The sequence below is a fragment of the Geotrypetes seraphini genome, chromosome 12 (assembly GCF_902459505.1).
Source record: "Geotrypetes seraphini chromosome 12, aGeoSer1.1, whole genome shotgun sequence".
Taxonomy (NCBI): Eukaryota; Metazoa; Chordata; class Amphibia; order Gymnophiona; family Dermophiidae; genus Geotrypetes; species Geotrypetes seraphini.
Window position 1 is genome coordinate 18,308,638 of NC_047095.1, and position 24,275 is coordinate 18,332,912.

The 24,275-nt window shown below is 42.0% G+C and overlaps 1 protein-coding gene across 2 annotated transcripts in view; it reads left to right on the plus strand.

Annotated features, from left to right (window-relative positions):
- DPYD (dihydropyrimidine dehydrogenase) overlaps positions 1–24,275 on the plus strand; it is a 1,270,977-nt gene that overhangs the window by 1,011,159 nt on the left and 235,543 nt on the right. The window lies entirely within an intron of this gene.

Genomic DNA, 24,275 nt, shown 5'->3' on the forward strand with positions numbered 1-24,275 from the left:
GCACACAATCCACATTAACAGGATTGTATCCCATTGTCATCTGAAAGCATTAGAGATTTAAGATGGGAAAAGTGACCAGGAAAATATCTATAAAGTTTCATTTAAAAAGTGTGTGGTGGGGGGGGGGGAGGGTTGTACACTGTACTGTGAAATTATTGTGAATCTTGCATATTTTTTTTTTCTTTTTGAATTTGATTTACGTAGTTCAGAGCAAACAGCACAGTCTTTTAGAAGTCATTCTCCACAATCATATTTCAAGTGAGAGAAAAAGGGTCAGGCTCTTTGCAATAAGAATTTTTGCCAAAGCTAGATAATTGAGAGAGAAAACGTATTGTTTAGAAGGGTCCTACACCAAAACAGATCAGGTATACAGATTAAAAGGAGTGTTACAAGGAAACAAGAGCAGAAGTGCATCACTGTCTTTGGGATACACTGCTTCGAGATTCCCTGGCAACCTATTTCCATTTTTCCTGACTGCCATGTTGACATGCCTGAGAATAAAGAAGGTCACAGAGGGTGTTGTGCATTAAAAATTAATAAAAGAACTATTGCAAAAGAATTTTATAAATGAAAAACCCTTCAGTGTGTTCTATTTTTACTGCAATTTCTAAATTTGTCCCATACCCCATCAGACTAATAAAATTGCAGAAATATAGCAGTACAAATTACAATAATGTAGCTCTTCTACTGTATATTATAAACTGAAAACATAAATTCTATATAAATATGATATAGTATTTTATAATTCCCACCCTTAAACCCTGGTTGGAAATTATATAATTTGGGGATCCATAATCTGTAGCTACAATGCCTCTGACAATTCTTAATTACATAAACTACTAATGACTTTCATATCTGATACAACACACATGGACCTTTGGTTAGAAATATGCTGGTGGCTAAATGCAACAAAGTTTAGGAATATTCTAGAGCAGAAGCACTGTATTTTCAGTCAGATCAATTAAAATAACATGCATGCAAATTATTACATTGTCAGCTACAGAACAATTTTTTCTACTATATCTAAAAGTCTACACTGTCACCTCTTAAACTCTAAAGGTTGAATTTTTCACAATAAACAAAGATGTTAAACAAAGCATGAAATATATATATATAGTATATGACAGATAGAAAATTGCTAAAGAATAAAAGATATTGTATTCTCTTAATTACAGAAAGCTGTCTACTTTGGCAAATGGTATTTACCTTTCCCCATTATTAAACATATTATCTTGTGCTAGTATAGATCTCAAATGATAGTCTTAAGCAAAAGTATGCTTGTCATTTTCTGCTGAAAAGCAAGGTAAAATGCAAATTTTAAAAAAAGGTTCTCCTAGTTTCCTGTTCAAATTGACAGATGTTTATGGTTAGGAGTGCCTCCACTATTGAAAGCCCTCATTTACATATATTATGTACCCATGCTGAAAGAATTATCTTTTTTTATTATATTGTCGTCGCCACTGTCCAATTTCTTGTGGTGTACTGCCATCACTGGTCTTTGTAGAAGAGATCAGAGCCTGAATAATAGATTTTTGACAGCAAGCTCGCTGTCTACCTGCCCTACACAAATCCTCACTGTTCATGTTTGCTTCATGGCAACAAAGCAGACAGAGGGAAAATGCCAAGTGCTGAGCTTGAGGTACAATCCTGCCATAGCTTGACATTTCAGCAGAATAGCAGTTTATGAGATGCATAATTTTTCATCTGGGACTCAGCTGCCATATTTATAGAAGCCTGCAGCTCATCAACAGACTGCAGAGGGGCAAAGGTTTAAAGCTTAGATCAAGGTTTGTTTCCTTCCTAGAGCTATTTAAAGATAAGCATTATTCTAAAGATAAACTAGTTAATTGTTCATTCATCTATATGCTATTTACGTATCTATAGTAGGTGTTTTTTTTTTCTTTTTGGTTAATTTCCCTGGGTAGGTATCTTATAAAAACTATGATCTTGATAATAGTAATAAAGCAATGTCCTAAAACATATGTAAATTTCTAATGAAATGATAGATGTGACTCAATAGTTTTTGGTCGCCAAGGGTTTTTTGTTTGCTTGTTGTATTTTTTATTAACAAAAAATATTAGAAAGCTTAGAACAAATTACAGAAGACCTGAAGACAATTAAAACAGTAATTTTGTTTAACAAAATTAAAGCTAAAGGGGCGGATGTTTTAAAAGATTTCACCCTCTTTCAAGTATGGCTCTGCCATGTTTTATATGCCTGTACTGAGTCTGCCATTTTGTGAATGGCTAATTTAGAGCCAAATGTCTTATCTTCAGGAGTGATTCACTATGCTACTGTCTTATACAGAACAATAGTACAGTGCATTAGATTAATTAAGGAACTCTTGCAGAAACTGAGTTCTCAATACTGTCAAGATTTCAGTTTTATGTTAAATATTTTCTAAAGGCCAGACCCTTAAATCTCAGGGGCTGTGCCAAGCAGTGAGCTGTGAATTTAACCATAGGCTAACTGCTAATGATAAGGAAAAGAGTCCAAGCTGAGGCAGCTGTAATACAGTCATTGGATTAAGCTATCAATCATTCAGTTCCCCTGAGGAAGAGGTGAAAGGAGACAAAACAGTGAAGAGGGAAATTAGGAAAGGAGGGCATGACTGGAATAAGATTTGGTGCCATCTTTATCTATTCATTGGCCTGATTCCCCCACTCATCACAGAGAATGGCCAGGATTGCTTTCATACCCTCCCAAAAAAAGTCAAAGTCGTATTTTTAACCATAGCCATTAAAATTAGAAATAAAATAAATCTTCATTAATTAATGACAGAACTTGCATAACCATTGTGAAACACTCACAGGATGTAATACTTGATGATACATGGCAGGTGTAATAATATCTAATCAGATATAATCTTCATACTTTAATTGTGGAAAAAACCTTGGAGAGTAATTTGTAAACATGTTTTTAAAGTAAATAACCATCAGCATCAGTCAGAAACAACATTAGTTTGTCATGTCTTCCTGATTTTAAATAGCATTTTCTTGTCATTCAAAATTATTGTAATGGCTATGTTTTATAGAAAATTCAACATTTCTTTTGCTTTCAGTGCTTAGACAGCTAGCTAATGGGAGAACAGATAGGACCATTATTCAAAGATTTGTCCAGTTATCTTTAGAAGTGAACTGGGAAATCCTCACTTTTAAATTTTCCGCCCAACCACCAGCTAATATCCATCCAGGCAACTTGATTCTGGTTAAAATTTATCTGGTTATCTTGAGAAGTATACTGTTCTCAAAATGCGCTGTCGTTGCATTGCTAAATAGTGAGCTAAGAGTTCAACATCTGAGAAGATGACTCAGGTTGTTAATTTCTAACTGTTTGTTAAAATAAGTAATAAAACAGAAAAGCAGAAAATGTAGGCTCAAAACAGTCTTTGATTAATCAAAACAAGAAGGCATTATGCTTTAGAACGGAAGCTAAATTGCACACTAAAGTTGATTTTGACCCCTGAAGAAGCCTGTATAATGGCGAAACAGGTCCCGTAGGGCGTTAAGCCATAAGAAGCTACTGATATCTAACAGAAGCACCGGCACCGACAAGGAATAATAAGATAAGTGCTGGGCTTCCCGTTTAAGTTTACATCATAAGATTAGCACTTTATATTTATATTAATGTTTTGCACAAAGCATTAGCACTTTAAAACAGTTTTGAATGCCACTCAGAGCTCGATGAAAGATATCATATACTTGCATATACTGTTTCAAAACAACTGTGATTTGAACAGAGCAGGTCTCTGAGAACTCGAGAGTACATTCATTAAGAGATTTTGGGAACAATTATTCTTACAAAGAATGGGGCAATGCTTTGAGTTACAAGGATAATCGTTTGGACATATTGTTACAAGAACCATCTTTATTGATAACATGGGAGAAGATGCTGATCTCAGTAAATGAATTGAGTTGGCACAGCTACATAAAAAAGCCATATGTATATATCATCCAGCTTAGACATATGTCCAGTGAAACTACTCTGCCAGGCACGCCCCCCCTCCTCCTTCCACCTCTGGCTGACAGACAATACATGTATAAGTAAGGGTATCTACCCTAACATGGTATCAACAATCACACTGATACTGACACCAATACCGAAAACCCCAGGCCTAGACTTAATCAAGGGTGAGAGCTTCAGACCCATAGCAGGAATACCCTGGCCGGCAAAGCTATTAGAATTTTGGTGAATGATGTGGATCCATGAAACATACAAGAATGAAAAGTTTCAAGAAAAGTATGGAATGGCTCCACATCAATCTCTGTTTGGAAAGGTAGTTAACACAACATTTCAGTAGCAGAGAAACTTAAATAAAATGAGATATTAAGGGGGCAGTTATCAAGGTTCAGTAAAAGTTGAGCTTTTACCATACCTTGATTTACAAGGGAGTCAGTAATCAGCAGTAGCTCAGTAACTCCCATGGTATAAGAATGATGTTGCTTGTGATCAACCTCATAATGAACATTATTCTCAAATCCTGGGAACATTGGTCTACATGCTTTTATACAGAGTAAAGTTTGTTTCTACTGTTACAGGACTTGGGAGAACATTCGGTTATCAATTTAAAGTTCAGGATGGAAATTTGCAAACATTTACGCAAAAAGATAACTAAGTCCAATATCCAGAGTGGTATCCTTTTTAAGCTCTGGCATTCCTTGACCAATACTGACTCTAAAACTGATCACTCCTCATCTCCTTCTGCTGAAACCTTAGCCTGTTTTTTCCAAGATAAAATCTCTCTTATTAGACAATCTTTTCCTACAAGCGAAATTGAGTATTTCCCCATATATCTCAATTATTTCACAGATGAAATACCAGCTGATTGCTATTGGCAAGCATTCACTCCAGTATCCGAACTTCAAGTTTCTAGATTGTGTGAAAGAATGAGAAAGTGCAAATGTTCATGGGACACTTTCCCCATCTTATTTATTTCTTAATATCTCCTCTCAAGCTATAAAGTGGCTAACTGCCTTTCTGAATTTTTCTCTCGAACATGTATACTTTTCACATTCCATGGGACAAATAACACTTACTCCTCTTCTAAAAAAAAGTAGTTCTAGATCCTACAATTCCTTCTCATTATTGCCCAATTGCCAATATATCTTTAATGACAAAAATGTTAGAATCAATTGTAGCCGGTCAACTTACTGATTATCTAGAGAAATTTTCTTTACTTCAGTCATTCCAACATGGGTTTTGTTCTAATTTTAGCACTGAAACCCTACTGATTTCTCTTCTTTCAAAAATTCAACAAATCCGTCTCCAAAACAAATATTCTATTCTACTCCAGTTTGATCTTTCTGCAGCGTTTGATGTAGTCCATTATGGTATTCTCCTTCAGTTGCTTTCCAGATATTGGTCTCCACTGGGTAGTTTTGGACGGGTTCTCTAAATTTATTTTGTATTGTTCCTATTCAGTGAATTTTAAAGGTAATACTTCTAACTCTTGGCAGCCTCCCTGTGAGGGTTCCTCAGGGTTCCCCACTCTCCCCAATATTATTCAATCTTTACCACCCTGAATATTCTTAAGCTGTCATTCTGGGAAACTTCATTCACTTATGCGGATGATATTTTCATATTTATAGAGATAGATCTGGATACTACTGGCCTACGGCCTCTTTTACAAATCCGCGCTAGTGGCTGTGCTGCGCTAATGACCCTGAAGCTCATAGAGATTTAAAGGGTTTAGGGGCCGTTGCCACGCGGTAGCCACTATTGTGGCTTTATAAAAGAGGCAGCTAGTATCTAAAGTGAATCTCTGTATATCAAAACTCCAAGCCTGGGCTCAGTCCGGTCCATCGGGGGTCTCAAAGTCCCTCCTTGAAGGCCGTAATCCAGTCGGGTTTTCAGGATTTCCTCAATGAATATGCATGAGATCTATGTGCAGGCACTGCTTTCAATGCATATTCATTGGGGAAATCCTGAAAACCCGACTGGATTGCGGACCTCAAGGAGGGACTTTGAGATCCCTGGTCCAGATGAAGCTTAATACAACTAAAACCAAATTATTATGGTTAAGCCCAAAATTTGATTGTCTTTCCCTTTCTGTAGCTTTGGTTTCTGGATCCTCCTTACAGACTGAGTTTTCTGCTAAGGTTTTGAGAGTCCTCTTTAACTCCTCTCTCTCTTTTAAGGATCAAATTAACTCTGGTCAAGAAATGTTTTTTGAACCTGCATTTGTTGAGGAAGGTCAGACACCTCTTTCATCATCATCATTTTTCCATATTAGTTCAGTCAAATATATTATCTTGCCTCGATTACTGCAATGTTATCTACCTCAGTACCACAAAAACTTTATAAATTGCAACTGATTCAAAATACTGCTGCAAAATTGATCTTTGGGAAATGTAAATTTGATCACGTGACTCCAGAGTCTCCATTGGCTCCAGGTTTATTTTAGAGTTCAAATTAAATGTGCTTGTGTTGTTTTTAAAATCCTATATGGTATCTTTACTCCTTCCTTTATCTTGGAATGCTTACAGACTTTCTTTTGCAAGAGGTAACCAACAATTTAAATTATCTCTTCCTTCCAAAAAAGGGATTAAAGGAGTCAAGATTTTTAGTCAATCTCTGATCTTTAAGTTTTCTCAACTTTGGAATGATCTTCCATTTCTTTTAAGGAGTTCCGGCTCATTTCAATTTTTTCACAAATCTTTAAAAACTACTTTATTTGCTAAACACTTTGAAAATTAATTTCCCAAAATTTATTCTTATTTTTTATGTTTTTTATTTAAGTTAATTATTGTAAACCGAGTCGAGCTTTCTTAGACTGATGACTCGGTATATAAAGCCAAGCCTTAGATTAGATTAGATTAGATTCCTGAAACACAGCATCCCATCCAATGATCTAACAAATGACAGGGTTTGGTTCTACCATTTGGGTATGGAATAAGAATAAGCTCGCCAGCAGGCAAATTCTAAATGGAGGGATCATCCTGAGGGCATATAAAGTTGTCTCTCTCATTGTGGCCATAATGATCATCTGGGAACATAGATTGTTAGTTTCTGTAAAATATAATCTGGACTCATATCATGGAAGACTTTAAATGCCAAAAGTAGGCCCCTAAAAATACAGTGTTTCCTAATAGGCAACCAGTGAACTGAGGAGAGACAGGGTCATGGAAGTCCAGGTTTTTCAGCAGATGAATTGCTGCATTCTGTACATGTTGTAATCATAGTAAATTCTTAGCTGATAAACCTACAAATAGTGTATTACAATAATCCATAAAGTAGGGTTACCAGACATCCGGATCTCCCTGGACATTTCCTCCTTTTGAGTCTGGATGGCTTTTCAAAACCCGGCACTTTGCTTCCTGTGCATGCGCAGAATTCCTCCCTGCCTGACATGAGCAGGCAGCGGGGGGCGGGGCTAGGGCAGGACTGGGGGCTGGATTAGGGTGTTATAGGGCTGAGATGAGCAAAACTGGGTGGGTCTGGGGGGGGCGGGTCTAAGGGTCCAGATTTTCCGATTGGAAAATCTGGCAACCCTACAATAGAGCAATTGAGCAAAAACTGTTTCAGAAAAATATATCCAAATTTTTTTAGCTAACCTAGATAGTAAAAGGAGGGTGATACCACCTGAGAAACATGATGTGTAAGAGACAATCCAGAGTCAAGTAATACTCCTAGACTACGTTCCTGTTCTTTATCTATCAGGATAATATTTCCTGAAGTGAAAGAAGGGCGCGAGTAAATAAGAAGTTAAGTTTTGGATGCATTCAATTGCAGCTTATTTACGGTTATCCAGTCTGAACCCATTGGAAGATATAGCTGTATATCATTAACATCACTAGGCCTAGTGATGACAGTGCCTAGTGATGGCTATTCCACGTAGGTGCTGCTAAGTATGATTCTACAAGCAGTTCCTAGCGGTTGATTGATAACCACACAGATCACCATCTACAGTACAGGCCCGCTCAGGTGCCATTTATAGAATCAGGCCCATACTTCTGGATTTTCTAAATAATGCCCAAAAGCGGCTGCCAATCGCACATCAATCATGCGATGGCACTGTTTAGAGAATTGCGCCTAGGGGAAAGATAGACACCAGAAATGTAGGCCGGGGTTTTTAAGGGCTACATTTCTGGTGCCTATCTTTGATTTGAATTGTGCCTATGTAGGTGCTTTAATGTGTCTAATGCCAGTTCTGGCATTAGCCACTCCTGTGGTGGCATTAGGCACCAGTAGGCACCTCCAGAGGCATGATTCCAGCGCCTTTTGTTTAGGCATTTCAAATGGTGTTTCCATGTTAACTTAGGCACCTAAGTTAAGGTGCCATTTAGAGAATTTCCTCTTTTTTTTTAAGTTCAATGGGCAACCTATATAAAATCTGAACGACTGCACATTTACTATAGTTTGGGAGGGTTAACGTTCAAAGTGAAAGTATACACACATTTTCCCTCTGAGAACTGGTGTAACATGTCAACACTTGATGCACAAGTTATGTGACCCTGTTATAAAGCCAGCCTCTCTCTCCTCTTAAGGCTATTGTTCCACTGGATTCTGCCATGTCTGCTTTTTTATTCAATATTTATCTGACTTTTGTGAGCTTGATGTTCAATACCAAATGTATGCAGATGATATGCAATTTTTCTTTTCTTTTGATTATGATATCACTGATGCAATTAAGAAGTCACAAGATTGTCTGATGACAATTTCCTCTTGGATGTTTGTAAATAGATTTGCCCTTAACATCAAGAAGAAGAAAAAAAATCATGATTTTTTAATAGAAGCGACTGTTCTGATGTTCCCTTGGTAATTTCTTTAAGGACAAATATGTTGAGGATAGTCCTATAGAGGGGTGCACAGATTGATGACATACAAGCACAAATTATAGTATTCTCTAGTTCAGTGGTCCCCAACTTTTTTGACACCAAGGGCCGCTTTTATAGAATCAAATTTTTACAGGGGGGGGGGAGGATTCAGGGGGGTTCATAGGGTAGTTTTATACACAATATATATTATATTTCTATTAATATTAAGTTATAATATCATAATAGAAATTATACAACTTACCATAATGCAGAATCAGTTTTCCTGCAACCAAACGATCCCATCTAGGGACAATGAAAGACAGTGCAGAAGAACCCCTATGACCCCGCCAACCCATTCCCCTGTACACCTTTCCATCTCTCCCTCCCATCCCCCATGTGCAGCAGAACCCTGATGACCCTGACAACCCATCTACCCATTCAGGTACTTTAGGACCCATGCTGAGGGCACTCAGTTTATTTATCAGTCGCCTATGTGGAACAGTTTCAAAGGCTTTGTTAAAATCTAAGTATGCTACATCAAGCGCTCCCCCCTAAATCCAATTGCTTACCCAGTCAAAGAAATTGATAAAATTTGTCTGCCAAGACTACCTCTGGTAAAATCATGCTGCCTTAGGTCCTGCAGTCCATTTGATTCTAGAAACCTCACAATCCTGTGCCTGTAATTCATAACCTCCTCCTTACTTCTGCTTTTATGCAGAGAAAACACATCCATTCTTCATTCCTCTGGGTCCACTCCAGACTTTAAAGAAGCATTGAAAATATCAGATAGTGGAGCTGCCAGAACATATCTGAGCTCCTTCTGTATCCTCAGATATATCCCATTCAGATCCATCGCTGTTATCGTATTTTAGCTAGCTCTTCTTGAATACAGTCTTCTGAAAATTAGTCCAGGTCTTTACCACACATCCATTCCCATTAGTATTTCCTTTTTGTGGTTCTACTCCCAGCCCTTCATCTGTGAAAACAGAACAGCAATATTTGTAAAGCAGTTTAGCTTTATTATATTCATCAGCATCAACATATTCCTCCCCTTCATCCTTGAGTTTCACAGTGCCACTTTGGCACTTTTTCCTATCACTTGGATACACACAACCTGATGAGAGCCAGTCAACATGGCTTCAGGAAAGGGAAATCATGTTTAACAAATTTACTTCAATTTTTTGAGACCGTGAACAAACAAATTGATAGTGAAGAACCGGTGGACATAATATACTTGGACTTCCAGAAAGTGTTCGACAAGGTTCCACATGAAAGACTTCTCAGGAAACTACAAAGCCATGGAATAGAGGGAGATATACTAAGATGGATAGGCAAATGGCTGGAGAACAGAAAGCAGAGAGGGGGCATAAATGGGAAGTTCTCAGACTGGGAGAAAGTGACTAGCGGTGTGCCCCAGGGTTCAGTACTTGGGCCCATCTTATTTAATATAATCATCAATGACCTAGAAGAAGGAACATCCAGTGTGATCATCAAGTTTGCAGATGACACAAAGTTATGCCGGGCAATCAGATCGCAGAAGGATAGCAAGGAACTCCAGAGTGACTTGTGTCAGTTAGAGAAATAGCAGAGAAATGGCAGATGAAGTTTAATGTGGAAAAGTGCAAAGTAATGCATTTAGGCAGAAAGAACAAGGAACACGAGTATACAATGTCAGGTGCAACCCTGTGTAAGAGCGAACAAGAAAAGGATCTGGGTGTACTGTTCGGCGCGCGGCGAAGGCGAGCGGCAAAGGCGCCTTTGCGAAGAGCCTTAAGAAGAGCCAAACTACATAAGACAACGATACCTTAGGGCAACAAGCGGACCTCTCAAACACACTATCCCTTCACCCTAATCATACAGGCTCTCATACTAACTCACAGACAGCAACCCTCTCAGACATCTCAAACTCTCAGTCTCTCAGACACCCTTATCTTTCAAGCACTAGATACCCCAATCTTCCAACTCTCAGACACCCTAACTTTCAAAATCTCACACCTGCTCACAGACAGATTTTTCTAATTTTCCTAATTCTCTTCCTTACTGACAGGCAGACCTCAATTACAACTCAGCAATGGCAGGGAGGACAATAAGCGCAAAGTCTACAATCAAGACCAGTATTCCAGTCGCTATGGGGATCCAGGAAGCGACCACGGACTGCGTGCAGAAGGAGGAAGACCCAGGACGGTGGACAGAGGTCTCTGTGCAGACCGAGACCATCCCCCAGCGCTACACTACAGTCTCTACACAGACAGAGGAGGCTGCGCAGCTGGATGGAGATCTCATGCAGGAACTAAGGAGCCTCAGGGAGGAGGTGATACGCCTGAGAAGCATCCGAGAGGATGAGGCCTACATCGACGGAGTCGTCCAGGAGCTGTCCCAAATCACCGAGCAGGCCCATGACAAGTCCATCCTCGAGACACCCAAATCATCAGCTTTGAAACCAACAATTGGGATACAGGAAATGGCTAGCGGCACTGACTCCTGGCAGCTGGTGACCTCCTCCACGGGCAAACATAGGAGGACCCCCCCCCCCCTTTTTCAATCTCTTCATCTTCTCCTTCTTCTTACAAACAGGGCAGCTATACATCAACCCCTCAACTCGTCCTGCGGAACAGATTCCAGATTCTTCAGGAAGGAACTGCCGATGAGGAACAGGAGCAGGAACAGGAGCAGGCCCAACACCCAGCTCCATCTCCAGGGACAACTGACCGGCTCCCCCCAAAGAAGCGCAGAGTAATAGTCATCGGGGATTCCATGCTGAGGGGCACCGAGGGACCAATTTGCAGACCGGATATGCAATCTAGGGAGGTCTGCTGTCTGCCTGGAGCCAGGATACGAGATGTCACCGCCAGTCTGGATAGACTACTCACGCCCCGAGACCACTTTCCTATGCTTCTTGTCCACATAGGAACCAACGACACTGCCAGGAACACACCGGAGACCATCACCAGAAACTTTGGAGCACTGGGTGAAAGGCTGAAGCAGACAGGAGCGCAGGTGGTTTTCTCATCGATCCTCCCAGTTAGAGGCAAGGGAAGAGCCAGAGATGAACGTATCCTGAGGACGAACGAGTGGCTACAGGGATGGTGCCGGGATATGAACTTCGGATTCCTAAACCATGGGGAAGCACTACAAGGACTTCAGGGACCAGACGGACTCCATCTGACCAGTAGGGGTAAGAACGTCTTCGGACACCGACTAGCCCGCCTGCTTCACAGGGCTTTAAACTAGGTAAGTCGGGGGAGGGTACCCATTCACATATTAGTGCAGAAAGGAATTATCCTGATGAGGTGAGTCGAAACTCCGCTTCCATGTCCAAGGTAAGTAACCACATTGCAAACAGTTCTTTGGGAGTCACACCGACTCGGGTAGGATACGCCTCACAGGGACTTAGCAAACACAAGATATGGAGGGCCATGTATGTCAATGCACACAGTTTAGGTAACAAAATTCTAGAATTGGAGGCTGAAATAAGGAATGCCGACCTAGATGTGGTGGCAATATCTGAAACTTGGTTCACGGACTCACATGGGTGGGATATGGCTATACCGGGCTACAATCTACTTCGTCAGGACAGAGAGGGCAGGTTAGGCAGGGGGGTAGCTCTATACATTAAAGAGGACATCAAAACCACCAGGATCACAGATGTCAAGTACACCGGGGAGTCCCTCTGGGTAAACCTGGCAAGAGGCAGAGAAAAATGCCTGTATCTAGGTGTGGTTTACAGACCCCCAAGACAACTGGAAAACATGGACGCAGAATTAATTGAAGACATAGAGAATATCACTCTACGAGGAGAAGCTGTACTGCTAGGGGACTTCAATATGCCTGATACAGACTGGAACTCATTTTCAGCGACAACCAGCGGTAGCAGGAGGCTCTTAACCTCCATAAAGGGAGCACGTCTCAAACAAATGGTAACGGAGCCCACTAGGGCCCAGGCGATCCTCGACCTGGTACTCACCAACGGGGAAAGCGTTTCAGAGGTCTCAGTAGGAGATACGCTAGCCTCCAGCGACCACAATATAGTATGGTTCAACCTTAGGAAAGGCTTCCCTAGATCAAACACAAAAACAAAGGTACTCAATTTCCGGGGCACAGACTTCGCACGCATGGGAGATTTCGTCCATCAGACGCTGCAGGACCAAGCGGAGACCGATGATGTAGAAGCTAAGTGGTTAACATTGAAATCAACCATACATGAAGCAACTAGCCGCTTCATAAAATCAGTAAATAAACGACAAAGAAACAATAAACCCCAATGGTTCACCGCAGAGATCTCGCACCTCATTAAGGAGAAGAAAAAAGCGTTTCTCTCCTACAAGCGCACGGAGAAAAGAGAGGCAAAAGTAGAATATAGGACCAGGTCTACAGCGGTCAAAATGGCAGTTAGGGAGGCAAAACTTCGAGTGGAAGAAATTCTAGCAAAAAACATTAAAAAGGGGGACAAATCCTTCTTCAGGTATATTAGTGACAGAAAAAGGAACACAGGCGGGATAGTACGCCTTAGAAGACCGGACGGAAGTTACGTGGAAGCAGATTCCGATAAAGCCGAACTACTGAATGAATACTTCTGCTCAGTCTTCACCTGTGAGGCACCGGGACACGGTCCCCAGTTGAAGGCAACACAAAGCACAGAAGACCCATTTCAGAATTTTGAGTTTACACCAGGTGAAGTTTACAGTGAACTGGCAAGACTCAAGGTGAACAAAGCCATGGGACCAGACAATTTGCACCCAAGAATGCTCAGAGAATTGAGCGATGTCCTGGCGAAACCGTTGGCTGAGCTATTCAATCTCTCCCTAAGTAAGGGGAAAGTTCCCCTGGACTGGAAATTAGCTAATGTCGTTCCTCTGCATAAAAAGGGTTGCAGGGCAGAGGCTGCGAATTATAGACCGGTGAGTCTCACATCAATAGTGTGCAAACTCATGGAAACACTAATTAAAAGCAAATTGGACACGATCTTGAATGAAGGGAATCTTCGGGATCCCAGTCAGCATGGATTCACCAAGGGTAGGTCCTGCCAATCCATTCTCATCAGCTTCTTTGACTGGGTAACAAGAAAGTTGGACTTGGGAGAGTCTTTGGACGTCGTGTACCTGGACTTCAGGAAAGCTTTTGACAGTGTCCCACACCGCAGGCTGCTAAGCAAGATGGAATCGATGGGGTTAGGAGAGACACTAACTGCATGGGTCAATGATTGGCTGAGTGGCAGACTTCAGAGGGTGGTGGTTAATGGTACCCTCTCTAAAACAACGGAGGTGACCAGTGGAGTGCCGCAGGGCTCGGTCCTGGGTCCACTCCTTTTCAACATATTCATAGGGGATCTGACTCAAGGGCTTCAAGGTAAAATAACACTATTCGCCGATGACGCCAAACTATGTAATATAGTAAGTGAATGCAGTTTACAGAATTATATGGCGCAAGACCTGCTTACATTGGAAAGTTGGTCCTCAACCTGGCAGCTAGGCTTCAATGCTAAGAAATGTAAGGTCATGCACCTCGGAAGCGGAAATTCATGCAGGACGTACTTCTTGAACGGAGAAACTTTAACTAGGACTTCAGCAGAACGAGATTTAGGAGTAATCATCAGTGCAGACATTAAAACTGCCAATCAAGTGCAGAAGGCTTCATCTAAGGCAAGGCAGATATTGGGTTGTATCAATAGAAGTTTCATCAGCCGAAAGCCTGAAGTCATAATGCCGTTGTACAGGGCCATGGTGAGACCTCATCTGGAGTACTGTGTGCAATTCTGGAGGCCACATTACAGTAAAGATGTGCGCAGAATTGAATCGGTTCAACGGACGGCCACCAGGATGATCTCGGGGCTCAAGGGTCTCTCGTACGAAGAGAGACTGAACAAATTGCAGCTCTACACTCTTGAGGAACGTAGGAAGAGGGGAGACATGATCGAAACATTTAAGTACCTCACAGGACGTGTCGAAGTGGAAGATGATATTTTCTTTCTCAAGGGACCCTCGGCCACAAGAGGGCACCCGCTCAAACTCAGGGGCGGAAAATTTCATGGCGACACCAGAAAGTATTTCTTCACAGAGAGAGTGGTTGATCATTGGAACAAGCTTCCAGTGCAGGTGATCGAGGAAGACAGCGTGCCAGACTTTAAGAATAAATGGGATACCCATGTGGGATCCCTACGAGGGTCAAGATAAGGAAATTGGGTCATTAGGGCATAGACAGGGGGTGGGTAAGCAGAGTGGGCAGACTTGATGGGCTGTAGCCCTTTTCTGCCGTCATCTTCTATGTTTCTATGTTTCTATGCTACTGATAGATAGGACCTTGAAACCGTGGGTACAATGCGCGGTGGCGGCAAAGAAAGCAAATAGAATGTTAGGCATGATAAAGAAGGGAATCATGAATAGATCGGATAGGGTTATAATGCTGCTTTATAGAGCAATGGTCAGACCACACTTGGAATACTGTGTCCAACATTGGTCTCCCAACCTAAAGAAGGATATAAAACTGCTGGAGAGGGTGCAGAGACAAGCAAAAAAGCTAGTAAAAGGTATGGAGAACTTGGAATACAAGGAATGACTTAGGAGACTGGGATTGTTCTCCCTTGTGAAGAGGAGACTGCGAGGGGCTATGATCAAGATTTTCAAAATACTGAAAGGAATCGACAAAATAGAGCAGGAAAAAAAGTTATTTATAATGTCCAATGTGACACGGACAAGAGGACTGAAGCTGAGGGGGGACAAGTCCAGGATGAATATCAGGAATATCAGGAATATTCTCCGTGACGGGTCCCCTATAGTGGAATGCCCTTCCACAATACATTCGTAACGAAAAAGATATTTTAACATTTAAAAAACTTTTAAAAACCTATTTATTTAAAGACGCTTTCAATATTTAAATGCAGAGTTAGATTCCTAAGAATGCTGTGGCTTACTTCCCTTTTCCTTTTGTTATTTCCCTTCTTCTACCCCAATTGAAAATTGTAACTTTTATCCTTTCCTTCCCATTCTCACGTTTGTTTATGACATAAGAATATTGTTAAATGTGTACTAGAGAATGACACGGGGAAAAAATCTGTCCCCGTCACCGCCCCGTCACCGGCCCACCATCCTCTGCACCGCCCCGTCACCGCCGATCCCTTCACCGCCCCGTCACCGTCACCGCCATCCCTTTCACCGCCCCGTCACCGCCACTGCCATCCCATTCACCGCCCCGTCCCCGTCCCCGCTGCATCCATATAAGCCTTTTTCCTTTCACTCCCTCCTTCCAATTTGAGCCGGGAACACTAGCGATCGCACGGTCCCCGCGGCCACTACCTGCCTGCCCGGTCGATCCTGGTGTTTGGCCGGCTCTCTCCCTTCTCCTCACCTTGGTTTGTGGGTTTTCTTTTTCGGCAACCTGCGCGCTTTCCCAGGGAGCCGCACACGCGCGGCTGCTCAGTGTTCGATCTTCTGCTCTGCTGCAACTTCCTGTTTCCGGTTGCGTCAGAGCAGAAGATCGAGGCTGAGCAGCGGCGGGTGTGCGCGGCTCTCTGGTAGCGTGCGGGTCGCCGAGGAGGAGGATCTGCGGACTGGGGTGAGGAGAGGGGAGAGAGCTGGCTGGACACTGGAATCGATTGGGCGGGCAGGTGTGAGCTGCGGGGACCGCGCGATCCTTCATGCCTCACTGCGGGGGACAAGACCATTCAAGGTGAATGGCCTTGTCCCCGTCGCCGCAGCGACTGCTAGTTTTCTTCCCCGTTTTCGGCGGGTGACCCGCGGCTAAAATGCGGTGGCCGCGGGTAAACCGCCACCGTGTCATTCTCTAATGTGTACCTCTTTTATCTTACTATATTTTTGATTTGTACATCGCTTAGTGATTCTAATAGGCGATTTATCAAATTTTATTAATAAACTTGAAACTTGATAAACTTGGTGGACACCTGGAATGCTTTCCCAGAGGAGGTTATTGCGGAATCCACCGTTCTAGGATTTAAAAGCAAACTAGATGCACATCTCCTTACGAGAGGCATAGAGGGATATGGGTGACTAAAATTACGCCAGGTGTACACCTGGCTGGGCCTCTGCATGCACGGATCACCAGACTTGATGGACTGAAGGTCTGATCCAGAGATGGCAGTTCTTATGTTCTTAAAAAAAAGTCTTGTCCCCCCAATTTTATTATGTTGACAATATTTTTCTTCCATTTGTATTAATAACTAAACATAAAGTCAGGGCTAGATTTATTGACATACACTGATAAATAACATGTTATGGTTAATATGTGGTAACACTATAGCATCTTTAGTAAATATAGAGGGCCATTTTCAAAAAGGACATCTAAGTCTTATTTGGACATTTCCCGCAAGACGTCCAAATTTAGAGGTACTGAAACGTTCATTTTCAAAAGGCAAACTGTTAGATGTCGCAAAAAATTGGAGGGGGGGGAATCACCTACATGGATGTCTTGGCCAACAGGATGTCCAAAGGATATCCAATCTTAGGACACCTAACTCTATTCCCTATTTTTGACAACTGAAACATTCCAAATCCAAAATGTCCAAACCCAGGCTATTTGGATGTGGAAGGGGCCACCATTGGACTGGCCATATAAACATGCCAACGGAGCAGTGGGACACCTTAAAGGGCACTGCTGTGAACATCACATCTCAGTGATCTCACCATAACCCCTTATAATTTATGAGCACCCCAACCCCTCACCCAAAAAAGCCTACTATACCTATCTGTCTACCACCCCAATAGCCCTTATGGCTACAGGTGGCACCTATATGGCAGTAGAGTATGACCTCACATTTTCCATCATAAATGTAGTAGTTAGAGTGGCTTATAGGCCTGGATCCTCCTCTCTATGCTTCACTAGCTGTACTAGCCTTTCCCATACCAGGTGTTGCTGTTCTAGAGACTGTTTTGTTCAGATATTTGTGTGTGTATGTGTGTGTGTGTGGGGGGGGGGGGGTCATGGCCACTGGGGGAGTGTGGGGTGTCATTACTTAATCCCTCTAGTGGTTATCTAGTAAGTTTGGGTACTTTTATGGCACTCAGATGCTACTAAAACAGGTCTAGCCAAAAATGTCTATGTTCCATCTAGGACGTTCTGGGAAAAACTTGATTAACATCACAAGGCATCCAAGTTTAACCTGCCCAACTCCCACCCAAAGCCTACCTATAACACACCTCCAAACATGCCCCCTGGAACTCTGAATGCACAGCGGCAAAACGCCTCACTGGATGTCCAGAAAGTCAGCTTCAAAAATAGGCACTTGGCCATCCCAACAATTAGGATGTCAAAGTATCTACTTATGACTGATTTTGGACATCTTTATTTTTGGATTATGAATCCCATAGCAGATCTAAATAATAACATCCATCTTTTTAGACATGGATGTTCTTTCCCCTTCTGTGATCGGAGTTGGACATCTGAATTTTGGTCCTTCACTAGCCCCACCCTAATCATGTCCAGACCACACCTCCTGTGCCATAAAATTATCGTATATATTGTGTATCCTGATTTTATATAATTGGGGATTGGACATCCATATAATATGGATGTCTAAATGCCAGTTTTCAGACATCCAAAGCAAGAAAATAACTTTTAAAATAACCACATTGGGGACCCACAAATTAGCTTAGTAGTGGACAAATGTGATGAAACCTTCTGCCCAATGTGTGACGGCAGCCAAAAAAGCAAACAGGATGCTAGGAATTATTAAAAAAGGTTAACAAGACTAAGAATGTTATAATGCCCCTGTATCACTCCATGGTGCAACCTCTTCTGGAGTATTGCATTCAATTCTGGTCTCCTTATCTCAAGAAAGATATAGTGGTGCTAGAAAAGGTTCAAAGAAGAGCGATCAAGATGGGTAAAGGGGATGGAACTCCTCTCGTATGAGGAAAGACTAAAATGGTTAGGGCTCTTCAGTTTGGAAAAGAGATGGCTGAGGGGAGATATGATTGAAGTTTACAAAATCCTGAGTGGATTAGAACGGGTACAAGTGGATCAATTTTTCACTCCATCAAAAATTACAAAGACTAAGGGACACTCAATGAAGTTACAGGGAAATACTTTTAAAACCAATAGGAAGAAAAAAATTTCACTCAGAGAATAGTTGCCAGAGGATGTGGTAAGAGTGGATAGCGTAGCTGGTTTTAAGAAAGGTTTGGACAAGTTCCTGGAGGAAAAGTCCATAGTCTGTTATTGAGAAAGATATTGGGGAAGCCACTGCTTGCCCTGTATTGGTAGCATGGAATATTGTTACTCCTTGGGTTTTGACCAGGTACTAGTGACCTGGATTGGCCACCATGAGAACAGGCTACTGGGCTTGGTCTGACCCATTAAGGCTATTTTTATGTTCTTATGTTTATTACTATCATGAAATGAGTAAAACTAACCCATTTGGGGATATGGCCCCTGGAAGAAATAACTCATTTCTTTTTTCATCATCTTTTATTTCAGACTTTCCACATACTTTCTTCCTTCCCTCTTACCACTTCCATCAATATAATTTCTTCTAAGAATCACTTTAAATTTGGGGGATGTACCCTGTCCTTTTCAAGTTCTCTTATTGCTTCCTATTGTACATTATTCTCAGAGATTACCCAGGCAGCTGCATGTTGTACCTCATTTCGGAGAGGTTGTGGGTTCAAATTCCTCACTGCTCCATGTAACCCTGGGCAAGTCACTTAATCCCCTCACTAGATAGAGTTTGAGCCCATTGGGACATCTAGGGAAATATAATAAAGTACCTGAATGTAAACCACTTAGGATATATGTGGTATATAAATAAAAATAAACAGTTGTTTTATTTTTGTTGTAAAACTACACTTGTTGTAACACTCTTTTGGCTCTTGACAGCTAAAATAGTATGAAAGAAATAAATGGGAATGATGATAATGATGATACTGAATGACAGACATGCAGTGCCGGATTAAAGAGTAGGCCCAGTATGCATGTGCCAGGGTCAAAATTCCAGGAACAAATGGCCTGGAAATGAAGATCGGCATCTACTACCGACCCCCAGGGCAGTCCAAAGAAATTGATGGAGAAATGACAGACGAGATTTAACGCAACTGCAAGGGAGGCAACACAGTTATCATGGGTGACTTCAACTATCCGGGAATAGACTGGAACCTAGGCATCTCCGGCTGCATTAGAGAGACCAAGTTCTTGGATGCTGTAGGCGATTGCTTCCTGGAACAACTTGTCAAGGAAAATACTAGAGGAGATGCAATTCTGGACTTAATTCTAAATGGCCTGCGAGGACCAGCACAAGATGTAGAAGTAGAAGGGACGCTGGGAAGCAGTGATCACAATATGATCCGCTTTGATCTGGATGCAGGGGAGAAACATTGGTTCAAAACGACAGCCACGGCACTGAACTTCCGAAAAGGGAATTACGAAGGGATGAGACTCATGGTAGGGAAGAAGATTAAGAAGAGGATAAGCACTGTAAAAACGCTAGAGCAAGCTTGGTCCCTTTTTAAGGACACAGTCACCGAGGCGCAAAATATATATATACCGCGTATCAACAAGGGATCCAAGAGGAAAAAGAACAAAGAACTGGCGTGGCTCACTGTAGAGGTGAAGGAAGCGATCAGAGACAAGAAAACTTCATTTAAGGAATGGAAAAGGTCAAAAACGGATGAAAACTGGAACAAGCACAAACAACATCAACACAGGTGCCATAAGGCGGTAAAAGGGGCCAAAAGAGACTACGAGGAAAAAATAGCCAAGGAGGCAAAGAACTTCAAGCCGTTCTTTCGATATATTAAGGGGAAACGACCCGCAAAGGAAGTGGTGGGACCGTTGGATGACCATGGAATAAAGGGAGCACTAAAGGAGGACAAAGCAATCGCTGACAAACTGAACACATTTTTTGCATCTGTGTTTACCGAAGAAGATGTACACAGCATACCGGAACCCATCAGGCTATATGCTAGAAAAGAAGACGGAAAGCTGACAGGATTGACAGTCAGTCTAGAGGAGGTATGTAGGCAGATTGATAGGCTTAAGAGCAATAAATCCCCGTGACCGGATGGCATCTATCTGAGGGTCATCAAGGAACTGAAAGGGACCATAGTTGAACTGCTTCAACTTATAGCCAATCTGTCAATCAAATCGGGAAATATTCCGGAAGACTGGAAGATAGCGAATGTTACACCTATCTTCAAGAAAGGTTTGAGGGGAGATGTGGGGAACTACAGACCGGTGTGTCTGACCTCTGTACCGGTAAAGATGGTAGAGTCACTGATAAAGGACAGCATCATTGATCACCTTGATGGAAACGGGCTGATGAGGACCAGTCAGCACGGTTTTAGCAAAGGCAGATCATGTTTGACGAACTTGCTGCACTTCTTTGAGGGAGTAAACAGACAGATAGACAAGGGCAATCCAGTTGACATTGTATATCTGGATTTTCAGATATACAAGGTTCCGCATGAACGACTACTTCGGAAAATTGCAAGCCATGGAATTGAGGGTGAAATACTCATGTGGATTAAAAACTGGCTGGAGCATAGGAAACAGAGAGTGGGGGTAAATGGACAATACTCGGACTGGAAGAGCGTCACCAGTGGGGTGCCGCAGGGCTCGGTGCTTGGACCCGTGCTCTTTAACATCTTTATAAATGATCTGTACATAGGTACGACGAGCAAGGATATTAAATTTGCGGATGATATGAAGTTATTCAAAGTAGTAAAGACGCAGGGGGATTGCGAAGATCTGCAACGTGATATAATCAAGCTCGAGGAATGGGCATCGACATGGCAGATGAGGTTCAACATGGATAAGTGTAAAGTGATGTATGTCGGTAACAAAAATCTCATGCACGAATACAGGATGTCCAGGGCGGTACTTGGAGAGACCTCCCAGGAAAGGGTCCTGGGAGTTCTGATCAACTAGTCGATGAAGCCGTCCACACAATGTGCGGCGGCAGCAAAAAGGGCAAACAGAATGCTAGGAATGATAAAGAAAGGGATCATGAACAGATCAGAAAAGGTTATCATGCCGCTGTACCGGGCCATGGTACGCCCTCACCTGGAGTACTGCGTCCAGCACTGGTCGCCGTACCTGAAGAATGACACGGTACTACTCGAAAGGGTCCAGAGAAGAGCGACTAAGATGGTTAAGGGGCTGGAGGAGCTGCCATACAGTGAAAGATTAGAGAAACTGGGCCTCTTCTCTCTCGAACAGAGGAGATTGAGAGGGGACATGATCGAAACATCCAAGGTACTGAAGGGGATAGACTTAGTAGATAAGGACAGGTTGTTTACCCTCTCCAAGGTAGGGAGAACAAGAGAGCACTCTCTAAAGTTGAAAGGGGATAGATTTCGTACAAACGTAAGGAAGTTCTTCTTCACCCAGAGAGTGGTAGAAAGCTGGAACACCTTTCCAGAGACTGTTATAGGGGAAAACACCCTCCAAGGATTCAAGACAAAGTTAGACAAGTTTCTGTTGAACAAGAACGTGCGCTGGTAGGGCTAGTCTCAGTTAGGGTGCTGGTCTTGGACCAGAGGGCCGTCGCGTGAGCGGACTGCTGGGCATGATGGACCACTGGTCTGACTCAGCAGTGGCAATTCTTATGTTCTTATGTTCTTACCTGAAATTGTCAGGGGGGGCCGCTGAGGAGAGCAAATAGAAAACTCACCTTGCCAATTTTTTTTGTTTTCAAATGACAATGCCACCCCCTTCCCTGGCATCGACGGCAACACACCCCTATGGCATCAACAGCAACATGTCCGGCTCTGCTCCAGGAAGGACCTGTGATGACTCCCCCAGAGCACAGCCAGCAGATGCATTCATCGTGGGACTTTTTTAAAAAAATTTAATAATCTTTATTCATTTTAAAATACTTTCAATAAGTGGAAACAGAATAAATTAAACATTTTATACTTTAGACATCACTTAAATCTTAATATATTCATACAGATCATTACCCTTCCCCCCACCCAACCTAATCCTTATCATTAAATTAATTATAAAATGTTATCAGTTTAAGAAATATATTATACAAATTTTAAACATAAATTACACATATATAATCAATCAGACTTATTTATCAAACCTCAAAAATACCCCCCCTATTACCATCCGTATAAATAATCAATTAAAAAACATTATATTCCTCCCACACCCCTCCCCCTCTCTGGATGTGCATTTTTCTAACATCAAAAATCTTGGTTATAATAATTCTACAAAAGACGTCATTGGGCCCCAAATTAATTTAAAGTGTTTAATATTCCCTAACAAATCAGCATTCATTATCTCATATTTATAGATTAGACATAAACTAGCCCACCAAAATGTAAAGTTGAGACGATCCCAGTTTTTCCAGTTTCGTGTAATCAATTGTATAGCTGTACTTGTCATAATTTTAAAAAGACGTCTTTTATATTTGTCTAGAGGATCTTTGATATGCAAAATGGTACCACAAATTACTACTTCATAAGTTAAAGGAATTTCTGAATCTAAAATACTATTGATATGTCCCCAAATTGATCTCCAAAAAAATCAGTATTTTAGGGCAATAAAACAGTAAATGATCCAATGTTCTTATGTCAAGGTGACAGTGCCAGCATCTATTAGATCTAGAATTATCTAACTTATTCAATTTAACTGGGGTCCAAAAAGAACAATGTAACAAAAAGAACCAAGTTTGTTTCATAGATGCTGATGCTGTGCACCTCATCCTCTCCAGAAGTTCTAACAATTTCTGTTTTCGGGCTGCCTTTTGCCAAGGAGCTCAGAGGGCAGAGCCGGCAGCTGCAATCATAGCGGGATCTTCCATAACATTTGTTTGGAGGGAGATAGAAAGGAGCATGGAAGGGTGGTGGAGGGAGAGATAGGAGGCAGGGGGGTATGGAAGGCTGGTGAAGGGAGAGAAAGTGGGCAGATGCTGATGGAATTGGTGTGCAGGGAAAGGGGAGAGAGACATAAGAGGGAAGGATACTGGATGGAATTGGGTTGGAGGGACAGAAAGGCTGCTTCCCCTGTCACTGCTGTTAGAGCTCTGCACATGCGTCAATCACTCACTTAGTGATCGGTGTGTTTGCATGCAAATGATTTGCACCTCCTTGCAAATCATTTGCATGCAAACTTGATAGCACATAGATTGCTGCTAGAGAATCAGCCAGAGAATCGGCCAGCAATGATTGAGTCGATATATTTAGTGCATTTAGCCCTTAAGCCCTTATTTTGTAGGCAGTAAGGGCTGTGCTAATCAGTGCATGATAATGTGTCTTTGCTAACTGATTTGTATTGTCACACTTACTCTGCTTTTTAGATATGCCCCTTAAAGAAAAATAATGAATCATTTTTTAGCACATAGTTTGCATATTCACATTGGGTTTTTACCTCAGAATGCCTCAGTGTGTCCCACATTTAGAAACTGATGAATGCTCAGGATAAAGCTGTAACTGTAAGAAAAGTGTTCTTGTGTAACCAAAACATTTCCAGCTGTCATTCAGTGCTTCCTGCCACCAGACATCCCCCACCCAGAGCCTCCCCCTGAACCTCCCCATACCTTTTTAAAAGATCGGAAGCTTGAAGCCT